Source organism: Tachyglossus aculeatus, chromosome 11, assembly GCF_015852505.1.
Source record: "Tachyglossus aculeatus isolate mTacAcu1 chromosome 11, mTacAcu1.pri, whole genome shotgun sequence".
Classification (NCBI taxonomy): Eukaryota; Metazoa; Chordata; class Mammalia; order Monotremata; family Tachyglossidae; genus Tachyglossus; species Tachyglossus aculeatus.
In genome coordinates this window covers 33,397,980-33,417,468 of record NC_052076.1, presented here as the reverse complement: position 1 = coordinate 33,417,468, position 19,489 = coordinate 33,397,980, and the positions used below count along the sequence as shown (strand labels likewise).

Genomic DNA, 19,489 nt, shown 5'->3' with positions numbered 1-19,489 from the left:
TCTGTTCAAACAAACTATTATTATTATCATATTTGTTAAAGCAGAGTTCCAAGCACAACTGAAAATACACATCCAAGGGGCTGGGGTGGTGCATTGAACATTTTTTAGACTTTTTTTTCCTGAAAAGTTGCCCCTCTAGACTGGGTGTAGAGGCCCCAGTGGGAAATCTGCAGCCCGGCCACCTTGCCCCTTCCTTGCGTCCCCTCTGTTCAAACAAGCTATTATTATTATTGTATTTGTTAAGTGCTTACTGTGTGCCAAACACTGTACCAAGTCCTGGGATAGATCAATCAATCAATCAATCGTATTTATTGAGCGCTTACTGTGTGCAGAGCACTGTACTAAGCGTTTGGGAAGTCCAAGTTGGCAACATATAGAGACGGTCCCTACCCAACAGTGGGCTCACAGTCTAGAAGGGGGAGACAGAGAACAAACCAAACATATTAACAAAATAAAATAAACAGAATAGTAAATATGTACAAGTAAAATAAATAGAGCAATAAATCTGTACAAACATTCATTCATTCATTCAATCGTATTTATTGAGCGCTTACTGTGTGCAGAGCACTGGACTAAGCGCTTGGGAAGTACAAGTTGGCAACATATAGAAACGGTCGCTAACCAACAACGGGCTCACAGTCGAGAAGGGGGAGACAGACAACAAAACAAAACATATTAACAAAATAAAATAGAATACTAAATATGTACAAGTAAAATAAATAGAGCAATAAATCTGTACAAACATTCATTCATTCAATCGTATTTTTTGAGTGCTTACTGTGTGCAGAGCACTGTACTAAGTGCTTGGGAAGTACAAGTTGGCAACATAGAGAGACGGTTCCTACCCAACAACAGGCTCACAGTCGAGAAGGGGGAGACAGACAACAAAACAAAACATATTAACAAAATAAAATAAATAGAATAGTAAATATGTACAAGTAAAATAAATAGAGCAATAAATCTGTACAAACATTCATTCACTCAATCGTATTTATTGAGCGCTTACTGTGTGCAGAGCACTATACTAAGCGCTTGGGAAGTACAAGTTGGCAACATATAGAGACGGTCCCTACCCAACAACAGGCTCACAGTCGAGAAGGGGGAGACAGACAACAAAACATATTAACAAAATAAAATAAATAGAATAGTAAATATGTACAAGTAAAATAAATAGAGCAATAAATCTGTACAAACATTCATTCATTCAATCGTATTTATTGAGCGCTTACTGTGTGCAGAGCACTGAACTAAGCGCTTGGGAAGTGCAAGTTGGCAAATATAGGGACGGTCCCTACCCAACAACGGGCTCACAGTCGAGAAGGGGGAGACAGACAACAAAACAAAACATATTAGCAAAATAAAATAAACAGAATAGTAAATATGTACAAGTAAAATGAATAGAGCAATAAATCTGTACAAACACTCATTCATTCATTCAATCGTATTTATTGAGCTCTTACTGTGTGCAGAGCACTGAACTAAGCGCTTGGGAAGTGAAAGTTGGCAAATATAGGGACGGTCCCTACCCAACAACGGGCTCACAGTCGAGAAGAGGGAGACAGACAACAAAACAAAACATATTAGCAAAATAAAATAAATAGAATAGTAAATATGTACAAGTAAAATAAATAGAGCAATAAATCTGTAGAAACATATATACAGGTGCTGTGGGGAGGGGAAGGAGGTAGGGCGGCGGGGAAGGGGAGGGTTCTGTTTCTCCTGCCTCCCGCCCCTTCCCCCCATTCAATTTTCCCCTCTTCATCAGCTGTGAGATTTAATAATAATAATAATAATAATAATGGCATTTATTAAGCACTTACTATGTGCAAAGCACTGTTCTAAGCGCTGGGGAGTTTGCAAGGTGATCAGGTTGTCCCACGGGGGGCTCACAGGCTTAATCCCCATTTTCCAGATGAGGGAACTGAGGCATAGAGAAGTGAAGTGACTTGCCCAAAGTCACACAGCTGACAAGTGGCGGAGCCGGGATTTGAACCCATGACCTCCGACTCCAAAGCCCGGGCTCTTTCCAATGAGCCACGCTGCTTCTCATTTAGTGAGGGAGGGGCGGAAGGGGGGCCCATTCTTCTCCAGAAACACACACCACAGCTGCACACGCCTTCGTGTGCTGTCTAGTGGACACAGCACGGGCCTGGGAATCAGAAGGACTTGGGTTCGAATTCCAGCTCGGCTACTTATCTGCTGTATGACCATGGGCAAGTCACTTCCCTTCTCAGTGCCTCAGTTCCCTCACCTGCAAAATGAGGGTTAAGATGGTGAGCCCCATGTGGGAAAGGCACTGTGTGCAAACTGATCATATAATAATAATAATGATGATGGCATTTGTTAAGCGCTTACTATGTGCAAAGCACTGTTCTAAGCGCTGGGGGGGGAATACAAGGTGATCAGGTTGTCCCACGTGGGACTCGCAGTCTTCATCCCCATTTTACAGATGAGGTAACTGAGGCTCCGAGAAGTTAAGTGACTTGCCCAAGGTCGCACGGCAGACGTATGGTGGAGCCGGGATTCGAACCCGTGACCTCTGACTCCAGAGATCATCTTGTACCCACCCCAACACTGAGTTCATATAGTAGGCGCTTAACAAATACCATTAAAAGAAAAACAAGTCACGGGGGCCACGGGCCTGCCGAGTGCACCCATGTGTGTAATCACCTGCACACGGGACCCAACTTCATTCAGTCATTCAATCGTATTTATTGAGCGCTTACTGTGTGCAGAGCACTGTACTAAGCGCTTGGGAAGTACAAGTTGGCAACATAGAGAGACGGTCCCTACCCACCGGTGGGCTCACAGTCTAGAAGTTAGGACCAGACGGTACCTCTTTTCCTAGCCCGCACACCCCAGGGGTCACTGAGTCGCCACGGGTGCCGGTTTCAGAGGCCCGCTCCCATTCCGGCCGACTCTGAGAGGAAAAAGGGGTGGGATCCGGGACTCCGGTGGGCGGCAGGGAGTGGAATCCGAGTGGAACCGGTGGTGTTACTAATTTTACTCCAGCTCCCAGTTCCCGCCCTTCCGGCCTGGCCTTCCCACCCCCGGCTGACCGGAAGCGCCCGGAGCGAGGCCGCGGGCCCCGGGGATGGTGCCAGGCCTCGGTGCCCAGTGGGCAGAGGACCGGCCTTTGGGGCAGCAGGCAGTCAATCAATCAATCGTATTTATTGAGCGCTTACTGTGTGCAGAGCGCTGGACTAAGCGCTTGGGAAGTCCAAGTTGGCAACGTATAGAGACGGTCCCTACCCAACAGCGGGCTCACAGTCTAAAAGGGGGAGACGGAGAACAAAACCAAACCTACTAACAGAAATAAAATAAATAGAATAGATATGAGGGAGAGAAAGGCGAGAAGGAGAGCGATAAGGAGCGAGAGAGATAAGGGAGAGTGGAGAGGGTGAGAGGAGAGGCCTGGTGAAAGTTAAGAGGAAGATAAAGGTGGTGGAGAGGAAAGAGGGAGATGGGGAGAGAGATAAGGAGCCATCCATCAGTCAATCAACCAACGGTACTTATTGAGCGCTTACGGCCTGCAAGGCGGTCAGTCAGTCGTGTTTGAGATGAGGAGGGGGTAGGGGAGCGTGCCTAGGCTTGCTCCCTTAATCAATCAATCAATCAATCGGATTTATTGAGCGCTTACTGTATGCAGAGCACTGGACTAAGCGCTTGGGAAGTCCAAGTTGGCAACATATAGAGACGGTCCCTACCCAACAGTCTAAAAGGGGGAGACAGAGAACAAAACCAAACATGCTAACAAAATCAAATAAATAGAATAGATTGGTACAAGTAAAATAAATAGAGGAATAAATAGGTACAAACATATATACAGGTGCTTAATAATGGCATTTATTAAGCACTGTTCTAAGCGCTGGAGAAGTTACAAGGTGATCAGGTTGTCCCACGGGGGGCTCACAGTCTTCACCCCATTTTCCAGATGAGGTAACTGAGGCCCAGGGAAGTGAAGTGACTTGCCCAAAGTCACACAGCTGACAATTGGTGGAGCTGGGATTTGAACCCATGACCTCTGACTCCAAAGCCCGGGCTCTTTCCACTGAGCCACGCGGCTTCTCTCGATCTCTTCCCTTGATCCCCAGTTGAGGAAACCGGGTCTCCCAGAGGCGAGAGGGGTACCAGGGTCAATCAATCATATTTATTAAGACTGTGAGCCCACTGCTGGGTAGGGACCATCTCTATATGTTGCCGACTTGTGCTTCCCAAGCGCTTAGTACAGTGCTCTGCACACAGTAAGCGCTCAATAAGTACGATTGACTGAATGAATGAATGCAAGGCACTGTTCTAAGCGACTATTAGCCCACTGTTGGGTAGGGACTGTCTCTATATGTTGCCGACTTGTACTTCCCAAGCGCTTAGTACAGTGCTCTGCACACAGTAAGCGCTCAATAAGTACGATTGACTGAATGAATGAATGCAAGGCACTGTTCTAAGCGACTGTGAGCCCACTGTTGGGTAGGGACCGTCTCTATATGTTGCCGACTTGTACTTCCCAAGCGCTTAGTACAGTGCTCTGCACACAGTAAGCGCTCAATAAGTACGATTGAATGAATGCAAGGCACTGTTCTAAGCGACTATTAGCCCACTGGTGGGTAGGGACCGTCTCTATATGTTGCCAACTTGTACTTCCCAAGCGCGTAGTACAGTGCTCTGCACACAGTAAGCGCTCAATAAGTACCATTGAATGAATGAATGAATGCAAGGCACTGTTCTAAGCGACTGTGAGCCCACTGTTGGGTAGGGACCGTCTCTCTATCATCATCAATCGTATTTATTGAGCGCTTACTGTGTGCAGAGCACTGTACTAAGCGCTTGGGAAGTACAAGTTGGCAACATATAGAGACAGTCCCTACCCAACAGTGGGCTCACAGTCTAAAAGACTCTCTATGTTGCCAACTTGTACTTCCCAAGCGCTTAGTCCAGTGCTCTGCACACAGTAAGCGCTCAATAAATACGACTGAATGAATTAAGCACTTACTACGTGCAGATCACTGTATTAAACGCTTGAGCGAGGGCAACCCAACAGAATTAGCAGGCACGTCCTCTGCCCACAGCAAGTTTACACTCTAGAGGGGGAGACACGATAATATGAATAACTAATTTCTAATATATAATTTAAAGATACATAGTAGTGATGGCATTTATTAAGCGCTTACTATGTGCAAAGCACTGTTCTACATAAATGCAGCGTGGCTCAGTGGAAAAAGCCCGGGCTTTGGAGGCAGAGGTCATGGGTTCAAATCCCGGCTCCACCACTTGTCAACTGTGTGACTATGGGCAAGTCACTTAACTTTTCTGGGCCTCAGTTCCCTCATCTGGAAAATGGGGCTGAAGACTGTGAGCCCCCCGTGGGACAACCTGATCACCTTGTAAATTCCCCAGCGCTTAGAACAGTGCTCTGCACATAGTAAGCGCTTAATAAATGCCATTAAAAAAAAATGCGGTGGGGCGAGTAGTAAAGAAGCAGGGTGGCCCGGTGGGGGCCGGGAGTCGGAAGGAACTGTGTTCTAATCCTGCCTCCTCCTGTCTGCTGTGTGACCTTGGGCAAACCACTTGATTTCTCGCCCGCCCGCCCGCTTAGTACAGTGCTCTGCACACAGTAAGCGCTCAATAAATACGATTGATTGATTGATTTCTCCGTGCCTCAGTTTCCTCATCTGGAAAATGAGGATTAAGATTAAGATTGTGAGCCCCATGTGGGACAAGGGACTGTGTCCAACCTGATGATCTTCTATCTACCCTAGCACTGACGGTGCTTGGCACAAAGTAAGCGCTTAACAAATACCACTATTATTATCTGCACAATAGACGACACGGTCTCATGGACATAATCTCAATCTGAAGGTGGCAGGACCTCGCGCTTGCATATATTTATTACTCTATTTTATTAATGATGTCTATAGATCTGTAATTTTATATCTATTTTGATGGTCTCGATGCTTGTCTACTTCTTTTGTTGTCTGTCCACCCCTTCTGGACTGTGAGCCCATTGTCGGGTAGGGATTGTCTCTATCTGTTGCCGAATTGTACTTTCCAAGCGCTTACTACAGTGCTCTGTGCACAGTAAGCGCTCAATAAATACGATTGAATAAATGAATGATTACACTTTTAGACTTCTAGACACAGTCTTCTAGACTGTGAGCCCGCTGTTGGGTGGGAACCGTCTCTCTATGTGGCCAACTTGGACTTCCCAAGCGCTTAGTACAGTGCTCTGCACGCAGTAAGCGCTCAATAAATACGATTGATGATGATGATGATGATTGAATGAATGAATGAGAACACTTCTAGACTTCTAGACACAATCTTCTAGACTGTGAGCCCGCTGTTGGGTGGGGACCGTCTCTATATGTTGCCAACTTGGACTTCCCGAGCGCTTAGTACAGTGCTCTGCACGCAGTAAGCGCTCAATAAATACGATTGAATGAATGAATGAGAACACTTTTAGACTTCTAGACACAGTCTTCTAGACTGTGAGCCCGCTGTTGGGTGGGGACCGTCTCTCTATGTTGCCAACTTGGACTTCCTAAGCGCTTAGTACAGTGCTCTGCGCACAGTAAGCGTTCAATAAATACGATTGAGTGGATGAATGTGCGAAGCACTGTTCTAAGCGCTGGGGGGGATACAAGGTGATCTCGTTGTCCCACGTGGGGCTCACAGTCTTCATCCCCATTTTCCAGATGAGGGAACTGAGGCACGGAGTAGTGAAGTGGTTTGCCCACGGCCGCACAGCGGAGCTAGGATTCGAACCCACGACCTCTGACTCCCAAGCCCGTGCTCTTTCCACTGAGCCACGGCATCGTTCATAAAACAGAGTAATAAATATGGACAAAGAGAAAAGGAGGGGTCCCAACAGAGCCCGCACGTCCACTCATTCTTTCCATCGTATTTATCAATCAATCAAAATCAATCATATTTATTGAGCGCTTACTATGTGCAGAGCACTGTACTAAGCGCTTGGGAAGTACAAATTGGCAACATATAGAGACAGTCCCTACCCAACATTGGGCTCACAGTCTAAAAGGGGGAGACAGAGAACAAAACCAAACATACTAACAAGGTAAAATAAATAGAATAGATATGTACAAGTAAAATAAATAAATAGAGTAATAAATATGTACAAACATATATACATATATACAGGTGCTGTGGGGAAGGGAAGGAGGTAAGATTTATTGAGCGCTTACTGTGGGCAGAGCACTGGACTAAGCGCTCCAGTTGCCAACTATATGGACAAAGAAAAAAGGAGGGGTCCCAACAGAGCCCGCACATCCACTCATTCTTTCCATCGTATTTACTGAGCGCTTACTGTGGGCAGAGCACTGGACTAAGCGCTCCAGTTGCCAGCTTGTACTTCCCAAGCGCTTAGTCCAGTGCTCTGCCCACAGTAAGCGCTCAATAAATACGACTGATTGATTGATTGATCGATTGGGAAGGACAAGCCGGCAACATCTAGAGTAATAAATATGTAGGAATATATACAAGTGCCATGGGGAAGGGGATAATAATAATAATAATGTTGGCATTTGTTAAGCGCTTACTATGTGCAAAGCACTGTTCTAAGCACTTGGGGGGATACAAAGCGATCAGGTTGTCCCCCGTGGGGCTCACAGTCTTCATCCCCACTTTACAGATGAGGGAACTGAGGCTCAGAGAAGTTAAGTGACTTGGCCAAGGTCACACAGCAGACACGTGGCGGAGCCGGGATTCGAACCCGTGACCTCTGACTCCAAAGCCCGGGCTCTTTCCACTGAGCCACGCTGCTTCTCAAGGATAGGAGCCCTGCGTGTCCCCCAGCGCTTAGTACAGGGGTTGGCACATAGTAAGCGCTCAACAAATATCATCCACATCATTGCAGAGTTGGGGAGGCCTCAGCCCTCCCGCCCTCCGTCCCGGCTGGACAAGGGGCCTGTGTTAGAGCCGCAGCCTCAATTTACCCGCCCCTCCGGCCCGGCGGACAAATGTCCTTTCTTCGGGCCGGAGAAGGAGCCGCTTGTTCCAGCAGAACCCACACATTCATTCATTCTTTCCGTCGCACTTATTGGGCGCTTACTGCGTGCGGAGCACTGGGCTAAGCGCTTGGGACGTCCGAGTCGGCAACATCTAGAGACGGTCCCCACCCGACGGCGGGCTCAAAGCCTAGAAGGGGGAGACGCCTATCATCAACAAAATAAATAGAATAATAAGTAGAGAAGCAGCGTGGCTCAGTGGAAAGAGCCCGGGATTTGGAGTCCGAGGTCCTGGGTTCAAATCCCGGCTCCGCCAATTGTCAGCTGGGTGACTGTGGGCAAGTCACTTCAGTTCTCTGGGCCTCGGTTCCCTCATCTGGAAAATGGGGATTAAGACTGTGAGCCCCCCGCGTGGGATACAAGGTGATCAGGTTGTCCCACGTGGGGCTCACAGTCATCATCCCCATTGTACAGATGAGGTAACTGAGGCTCCGAAAAGTTAAGTGACTTGCCCAAGGTCACACAGCAGACATGTGGCGGAGCCGGGATCCGAACCCATGACCTCTGACTCCAAAGCCCGCGCTCTTTCCACTGAGCCACGCTGCTTCTCTCTGAGCCACGATGGCTTAACAAATGCCATCATCATTATTATAATTATTATTATCATGATTATTACAAGGTGATCAGGTTGTCCCCCGTGGGGCTCACAGGCTTGATCCCCATTTTCCAGATGAGGGAACTGAGGCCCAGAGAATAATAATAATGGCATTTATTAAGCGCTTACTATGTGCAAAGCACTGTTCTAAGCACTGGGGAGGTTACAATAATAATAATAATAATAATAATAATGGCATTTGTTAAGCGCTTACTATGTGCAAAGCACTGTTCTAAGCGCTGGGGGGGATACAAGGTGATCAGGTTGTCCCACATGGGGCTCACAGTCAATCTCCATTTTACAGATGAGGGAACTGAGGCTCAGAGAAGTGAAGTCACTTGCCCAAGGTCACACAGCAGACATGTGGTGGAGCCGGGATTCGAACCCATGACCTCTGACTCCAAAGCCCGGGCTCATCCCCACTGAGCCACGCTGCTTCTCTACAAGATGCCCAGGTTGTCCCACAGGGGGTTCACAGTCATCAACATCAATCGTATTTATTGAGCGCTTACTATGTGCAGAGCACTGTACTAAGCGCTTGGGAAGTACTGATGAGGGAACTGAGGCTCAGAGAAGTGAAGTGACTTGCCCAAAGTCACACGGCAGACAATTGGCGGAGCGGGGATTTGAACCCATGACCTCTGACTTCAGAGCCCGTGAATCCACGACCTCTGAGCCCTAGCCCAGGCTCTTACCACTAAGCCACGCCGCTTCTCATAGTAAGCGCTTCACAAATGCCACAGTTATTGTTATTCATACACACAGTCACGCGTAGACACACTCTACACAACACACTGTACACATACTGAGCGCTCACCTCCTCCAAGAAGCCTTCCCAGACTGAGCCTCCATTTTCCTCCCTTCCTTCCCCTCCCTTCGAACAGTGATTGGCACCTAGTAAGTGCTTAGCAAATACCATCATGAGTATTATTTTGTAGAGTTGGTGAGACTCTGGCAGTGTGTGTGTGTTTTGTATGTATATATATATATATATATATATATATATTTGCATTCATTCAGTCAGTCGTATTTATTGAGCACTTACTGTGCGCAGAGCACTGTACTAAGCGCTTGGGAAGTCCAAGTTGGGAACATATGGAGACGGTCCCTACCCAACAGTGGGCTCACAGTCTAGAAGATTGTACAGATTTGTTACTCTATTTTACTTGTACACATTTATAATAATAATAATAATAATGGCATTTATTAAGCGCTTACTATGTGCAAAGCACCGTTCTAAGCACAGGGGAGGTTACAAGGTGATCAGGTTGTCCCACTGGGGGCTCACAGTCTTAATCCCCATTTTACAGGTGAGGGAACTGAGGCCCAGAGAATAATAATAATAATAATAATGATGGCATTTATTAAGCGCTTACTATGTGCAAAGCACCGTTCTAAGCACTGGGGAGGTTACAAGGTGATCAGGTTGTCCCACTGGGGGCTCACAGTCTTAATCCCCATTTTACAGGTGAGGGAACTGAGGCCCAGAGAATAATAATAATAATGATGATGGCATTTATTAAGCGCTTACTATGTGCAAAGCACCGTTCTAAGCGCTGGGGAGGTTACAAGGTGATCAGGTTGTCCCACGGGGGGGTTCACGGTCTTTATCCCCATTTTACAGATGAGGTCACCGAGGCCCAGAAAAGTGAAGTGACTTTCCCAAAGTCACACAGCTGATGATTGGCGCAGCCGGGATTTGAACCCATGACCTCCGACTCCAAAGCCGGGGCTCTTGCCGCTGAGCCACGCTGCTTTTCATAATAATAATAATAATAATGGCATTTATTAAGCGCTTACTATGTGCCAAGCACTGTTCTAAGCGCCAGCGCTTAGAACAGTGCTTGGCACATAGTAAGCGCTTAACAGATACCAGCATTATTTATTATTACTCTGTGCCAGGCGCTGCACTAACCCCAGCGCTTAGAACAGTGCTTGGCACGTAGTAAGCGCTTCACAGATACCAACATTATTTATTATTTCTCCGTGCCAGGCGCTGTACTAAGCACTGAGGTGGCCACCAGCTCATTCATTCCATGGTATTTATTGAGCGCCGACTGTGTGCAGAGCACTGGACTGAGCGCTTGGGAAGGACAAGTTGGCAACAGATGGAGACGGTCCCGACCCAACAAGGGGCACACAACTGGGTTGGGCACAGGCCTTGCCTCGTGAGTGATGCTGTGCGTGGGGTACTGGGTGAATGCCTAGAGGGGGTGGAGTGTGGGGTGTGTGTGTGTGTGTGTGTGTGTGTGTGTGTGTGTGTGTGTGTGTGTGTCCCCAGGGGCCTGAGTCACGGCCGGGTGTGACCTAACGGGGCCAGAATGCGGCCCCCGCCCCGGGACACGTCGGAAAGTAGCGGACCGCTCACTTCCTCGACACACAAACACACACGTAAACACTGACACACGTAAACACTGATACACTGATACACAGACACACAAACACACACAGACACGCACAAACACTGATACACAGACACACAGACACACATGCAAACACCGATACACAGACACACATGCAAACACTGATACACAGACACACAAACACACACACAGACACGCAGAAGCACGGATACAAAGACACACAAAAGCACACAGACACACACACAGACACTGAAACACTAACACACACACACACACAGAGACACACACAGACAGACGCACGGACACACAGAGACACACACACGCAGACACACACACACACACACGCACACACCCAATCCCGCCCCGGGCCACGTCGGAAAGTAGCCGGACCGCTCACTTCCTCGACACAAAAACACACACGTACGTAAACACTGACACACACACACACAGACACACATGCAAACACTGATACACAGACACACAGACACGCACAAACACTGATACACAGACACACACACACACACAGACACACTTGCAAACACTGATACCCAGACACACAGACACACACACACAGACACACATGCAAACACTGATACCCAGACACACAGACACACACACACACAGACACACATGCAAACACTGATACCCAGACACACAAACACACACAGACACGCACAAACACTGATACACAGACACACAAGCACACACACACAAACACTGATACACAAACACACACACAGAGACACACACAGACAGACACACACACACACACAGAGACACACAGACGCAGACACACACACGCACACACCCGCCCCCGCCCCGGTCCCGGGCCACGTCGGAAAGTAGCGGAGCGCTCACTTCCTCGACACACAAACGCACACGCGCAAACACTGACACACACACAGACACACACACACAAACACTGATACGCAGACACACAAACACAGACAGACACACACACAAACACTGGTATACAGACACACAAACACACACAGACACACACAAACACAAACACACAAACATACACACAGACACAGATACACAAACACACACAGACACAATCACACAAACACACAGCCACACAAACAAACATACACACAGACACAGATACACACACACAAACACAGACACAAACATACACACAGACACACAGGCGCACAGACACAGACATACACAGACAGACGCACAGAGACACACAGACACAGACACACACACAGACACACACACACCCCCGCCCCGGTCCCGGGCCACGTCAGAAAGTAGCGGGGCGCTCACTTCCCGGACACACAAACACTGACACAAAGGCACACGGACATACACACATAGACACACAGACACAGGCACACCCAGACACACAGTCACACACACCCAGACACAAACACATAAACACAGTCACACACACAGACGCACCTACACAGACATGCACACACACAGTCACACACGCAGACACACACACACACACTCAGAGGCAGACACAGCCACACACGCACAGACACACACGGAGACACAGACACACACACTCGGAGACAGACACACACACGCACAGTCACACACGCACACACACACATACTCAGGGACACACGCAGGCACAGCCACACACATATACAGAGACAGACACACACGCACAGACACACACACACACTCAGAGACAGACACACACACGCAGACACAGTCACACACGCAGACACAGCCACACACGCAGACACAGCCACACACACATACTCAGGGACACACGCAGACACAGCCACACACATACACAGAGACCCACGCAGACACAGTCACACACACATACACAGAGACAGACACACACGCAGATACAGTCACACGCGGACACAGACACACACACACACAAAGACACACACGCAGACACAGTCACACACACAGACACACACAACTCAGGGACACACACGCAGACACAGTCACACACATCCACAGGGGCAGGCCCACACGCAGACACAGTCACACACACATACACAGACACACACGCAGACACAGACACACACACACACAGAGACAGACACACACGCACAGATCCACACACATACTCAGAGACAGACACACACGCAGACACGGTCACACACACATCCTCAGAGACAGCCACACTCGCAGACACAGACACACACCCACACAGACCCACACACGCAGACACGGTTACACACACAGACACACACAACTCAGGGACACACACGCAGACACAGTCACACACATCCACAGGGGCAGGCCCACACGCGGACACAGTCACACACACATACACAGACACACACGCAGACACAGACACACACACACACAGAGACAGCCACACACGCACAGATCCACACACATACTCAGAGACAGACACACACGCAGACACAGCCACACATCCTCAGAGACAGTCACACTCGCAGACACAGACACACACCCACACAGACCCACACACGCAGACACGGTTACACACGCAGACACACACAACTCAGGGACACACACGCAGACACAGTCACACACATCCACAGGGGCAGGCCCACACGCAGACACAGTCACACACACGCAGACACAGACACACACACAGAGACAGACACACACACAGAGACAGACACACACGCACAGATCCACACACATACTCAGAGACAGACACACGCGCAGACACAGCCACACACACACACCCTCAGAGACAGCCACACTCGCAGACACAGACACACACCCACACAGACCCACACACGCAGACACGGTTACACACACAGACACACACAACTCAGGGACACACACGCAGACACAGTCACACACATCCACAGGGGCAGGCCCACACGCAGACACAGTCACACACACACATACGCAGACACACATGCAGACACAGACACACACACACAGAGACAGACACACACGCACAGATCCACACACATACTCAGAGACAGACACACGCGCAGACACAGCCACACACACATCCTCAGAGACAGTCACACTTGCAGACACAGACACACACCCACACAGACCCACACACGCAGACACAGTTACACACGCAGACACACACAACTCAGGGACACACACGCAGACACAGTCACACACATCCACAGGGGCAGGCCCACACGCAGACACAGTCACACACACATACACAGACACACACGCAGACACAGACACGCACAGATCCACACACATACTCAGAGACAGACACACACGCAGACACGGTCACACACACATCCTCAGAGACAGCCACACTCGCAGACACAGATACACACCCACACAGACCCACACACGCAGACACGGTTACACACGCAGACACACACAACTCAGGGACACACACGCAGACACAGTCACACATATCCACAGGGGCAGGCCCACACGCAGACACAGTCACACACACATACACAGACACACACGCAGACACAGACACACACACACACAGAGACAGACACACACGCACAGATCCACACACATACTCAGAGACAGACACACACGCAGACACAGCCACACACACATCCTCAGAGACAGCCACACTCGCAGACACAGACACACACCCACACAGACCCACACACGCAGACACAGTTACACACGCAGACACACACAACTCAGGGACACACACGCAGACACAGTCACACACATCCACAGGGGCAGGCCCACACGCAGACACAGTCACACACACATACACAGAAACACACGCAGACACAGACACGCACAGATCCACACACATACTCAGAGACAGACACACACGCAGACACGGTCACACACACATCCTCAGAGACAGCCACACTCGCAGACACAGACACACACCCACACAGACCCACACACGCAGACACGGTTACACACGCAGACACACACAACTCAGGGACACACACGCAGACACAGTCACACATATCCACAGGGGCAGGCCCACACGCAGACACAGTCACACACACATACACAGACACACACGCAGACACAGACACACACACACACAGAGACAGACACACACGCACAGATCCACACACATACTCAGAGACAGACACACACGCAGACACGGTCACACACACATCCTCAGAGACAGCCACACTCGCAGACACAGACACACACCCACACAGACCCACACACGCAGACACAGTTACACACGCAGACACACACAACTCAGGGACACACACGCAGACACAGTCACACACATCCACAGGGGCAGGCCCACACGCAGACACAGTCACACACACATACACAGACACACACGCAGACACAGACACGCACAGATCCACACACATACTCAGAGACAGACACACACGCAGACACGGTCACACACACATCCTCAGAGACAGCCACACTCGCAGACACAGACACACACCCACACAGACCCACACACGCAGACACGGTTACACACGCAGACACACACAACTCAGGGACACACACGCAGACACAGTCACACATATCCACAGGGGCAGGCCCACACGCAGACACAGTCACACACACATACACACACACGCAGACACAGACACACACACACACACAGAGACAGACACACACGCACAGATCCACACACATACTCAGAGACAGACACACACGCAGACACGGTCACACACACATCCTCAGAGACAGCCACACTCGCAGACACAGACACACACCCACACAGACCCACACACGCAGACACAGTTACACACGCAGACACACACAACTCAGGGACACACACGCAGACACAGTCACACACATCCACAGGGGCAGGCCCACACGCAGACACAGTCACACACACACATACGCAGACACAGACACACACACACACACAGAGACAGCCACACACGCACAGATCCACACACATACTCAGAGACAGACACACACGCAGACACAGCCACACATCCTCAGAGACAGTCACACTCGCAGACACAGACACACACCCACACAGACCCACACACGCAGACACAATTACACACACAGACACACACAACTCAGGGACACACACGCAGACACAGTCACACACATCCACAGGGGCAGGCCCACACGCAGACACAGTCACACACACGCAGACACAGACACACACACAGAGACAGACACACACACAGAGACAGACACACACGCACAGATCCACACACATACTCAGAGACAGACACACGCGCAGACACAGCCACACACACACACCCTCAGAGACAGCCACACTCGCAGACACAGACACACACCCACACAGACCCACACACGCAGACACGGTTACACACACAGACACACACAACTCAGGGACACACACGCAGACACAGTCACACACATCCACAGGGGCAGGCCCACACGCAGACACAGTCACACACACATACACAGACACACACACAGACACAGACACAGACACACACACACAGAGACAGACACACACGCACAGATCCACACACATACTCAGAGATAGACACACGCGCAGACACAGCCACACACACATCCTCAGAGACAGCCACACTCGCAGACACAGACACACACCCACACAGACCCACACACGCAGACACGGTTACACACACAGACACACACAACTCAGGGACACACACGCAGACACAGTCACACACATCCACAGGGGCAGGCCCACACGCAGACACAGTCACACACACACATACGCAGACACACATGCAGACACAGACACACACACACAGAGACAGACACACACGCACAGATCCACACACATACTCAGAGACAGACACACGCGCAGACACAGCCACACACACATCCTCAGAGACAGCCACACTCGCAGACACAGACACACACCCACACAGACCCACACACGCAGACACGGTTACACACGCAGACACACACAACTCAGGGACACACACGCAGACACAGTCACACACATCCACAGGGGCAGGCCCACACGCAGACACAGTCACACACACGCAGACACAGACACACACACAGAGACAGACACACACACAGAGACAGACACACACGCACAGATCCACACGCATACTCAGAGACAGACACACGCGCAGACACAGCCACACACACATCCTCAGAGACAGTCACACTCGCAGACACAGACACACACCCACACAGACCCACACACGCAGACACAGTTACACACGCAGACACACACAACTCAGGGACACACACGCAGACACAGTCACACACATCCACAGGGGCAGGCCCACACGCAGACACAGTCACACACACATACACAGCCACACACGCAGACACAGACACACACACACAGAGACAGCCACACACGCACAGATCCACACACATACTCAGAGACAGACACACACGCAGACACAGCCACACATCCTCAGAGACAGTCACACTCGCAGACACAGACACACACCCACACAGACCCACACACGCAGACACAGTTACACACGCAGACACACACAACTCAGGGACACACACGCAGACACAGTCACACACATCCACAGGGGCAGGCCCACACGCAGACACAGTCACACACACATACACAGACACACACGCAGACACAGACACACACACACACAGAGACAGACACACACGCACAGATCCACACACATACTCAGAGACAGACACACACGCAGACACGGTCACACATCCTCAGAGACAGCCACACTCGCAGACACAGACACACACCCACACAGACCCACACACGCAGACACGGTTACACACGCAGACACACACAACTCAGGGACACACACGCAGACACAGTCACACACATCCACAGGGGCAGGCCCACACGCGGACACAGTCACACACACATACGCAGACACACACGCAGACACAGACACACATACTCAGAGACAGACACACACGCAGACACAGCCACACACACATCCTCAGAGACAGTCACACTCGCAGACACACACACCCACACAGACACACACACACACACAGACACAGTTACACACACAGACACACACAACTCAGGGACACACACTCACACATCCACAGGGGCAGGCCCACACGCGGACACAGTCACACACACAGACACAGACACACACACGCAGAGACAGACACACACGCAGACACAGTCACACACGCAGACACACACACACACACATACACGAAGACACAGTCACACACACTCAGACACACACACACACACACACAGAAGCCCCCCTCCTCCGGGAAGCCCCCCGGGTGAGTCGGGGAGGGGCGGCGGGCAGGACTGGAACCCAGGGCCCCGGGGTTACCTGGGTGGGGGCCACTGCCCCTTCGGGGCCGCCGAAGGACCGACGACAGCTTAGTGCAGGCGCTCAGTACAGTGCTCGGCACCCAATAAGCGCCCAACAAATCCGAGGGACTGAATGAAGCAGGCCGGGCGGAGGAAGGGGAGGCGCCCAAGGCGGGCCCGGCCCCCTCCTTCCCCTCCGCAGCTGCCGGGAGAAGCAGCGTGGCTCAGTAGAAAGAGCCCTTTGCAGTCCGAGGTCCTGGGTTCAAATCCCGCCACTTGTCAGCTGGGGGACTTTGGGCGAGTCGCTTCACTTCCCTGGCCCTCAGTTCCCTCATCTGTCGAATGGGGATGAAGGCTGGGAGCCCCCCCCGGGGGACAACCTCATCACCTTGTCACCTCCCCGGCGCTTAGAACGGTGCTTTGCACGTAGGAAGCGCTTCAGATTATTATTATTATTCTCTGGGCCTCAGTTCCCTCATCTGGAAAATGGGGATGAAGACTGGGAGCCCCCCGTGGGACAACTTGATCACCTCGTCACCTCCCCAGCGCTTAGAACGGTGCTTTGCACGTAGTAAGCGCTTCATAAATGCCATCATCATTATTATTATCATTCTCTGGGCCTCAGTTTCCTCATCTGGAAAATGGGGATGAAGACTGGGAGCCCCCCGTGGGACAACCTCATCACCTCGTCACCTCCCCGGCGCTTAGAACGGTGCTTTGCACGTAGGAAGCGCTTCATAAATGCCATCATCATTATTATTATTATTCTCTGGGCCTCAGTTTCCTCAGCTGGAAAATGAGGATGAAGACTGTGAGCCCCCCGTGGGACAACCTCATCACCTCGTCACCTCCCCGGCGCTTAGAACGGTGCTTTGCACGTAGGAAGCGCTTCATAAATGCCATCATCATTATTATTATTATTCTCTGGGCCTCAGTTTCCTCATCTGGAAAATGAGGGTGAAGACTGTGAGCCCCCCGTGGGACAACCTCATCACCTTGTCACCTCCCCAGCGCTTAGAACGGTGCTTTGCACATAGTAAGCGCTAAATAAATGCCATCATTATTATTATTATCATTCTCTGGGCCTCAGTTTCCTCATCTGTAAAATGGGAATGAAGACTGGGAGCCCCCCGCGGGACAACCTCATCACCTCGTCACCTCCCCGGCGCTTAGAACGGTGCTTTGCACGTAGGAAGCGCTTCATAAATGCCATCATCATTATTATTATTATTCTCTGGGCCTCAGTTTCCTCAGCTGGAGAATGAGGGTGAAGACTGTGAGCCCCCCGTGGGACAACCTCATCACCTTGTCACCTCCCCAGCGCTTAGAACGGTGCTTTGCACATAGTAAGCGCTAAATAAATGCCATCATTATTATTGTTATTATTCTCTGGGCCTCAGTTCCCTCATCTGTAAAATGGGGATGAAGACTGGGAGCCCCCCGCGGGACAACCTGATCACCTTGTAACCTCCCCAGCACTTAGAACGGT

At 50.4% G+C, this 19,489-nt stretch overlaps 1 protein-coding gene across 1 annotated transcript in view; it reads right to left on the bottom strand.

Moving 5' to 3' along the window:
* PHLDB1 (pleckstrin homology like domain family B member 1) overlaps window positions 1-18,104 on the bottom strand; it is a 69,971-nt gene extending 51,867 nt beyond the window's left edge. The window contains 1 exon segment of the mRNA XM_038753869.1: window positions 18,020-18,104. The gene's annotated coding sequence lies outside the window, so the exon portion shown is untranslated.
* Between the last annotated feature and the right edge of the window lie 1,385 nt (window positions 18,105-19,489).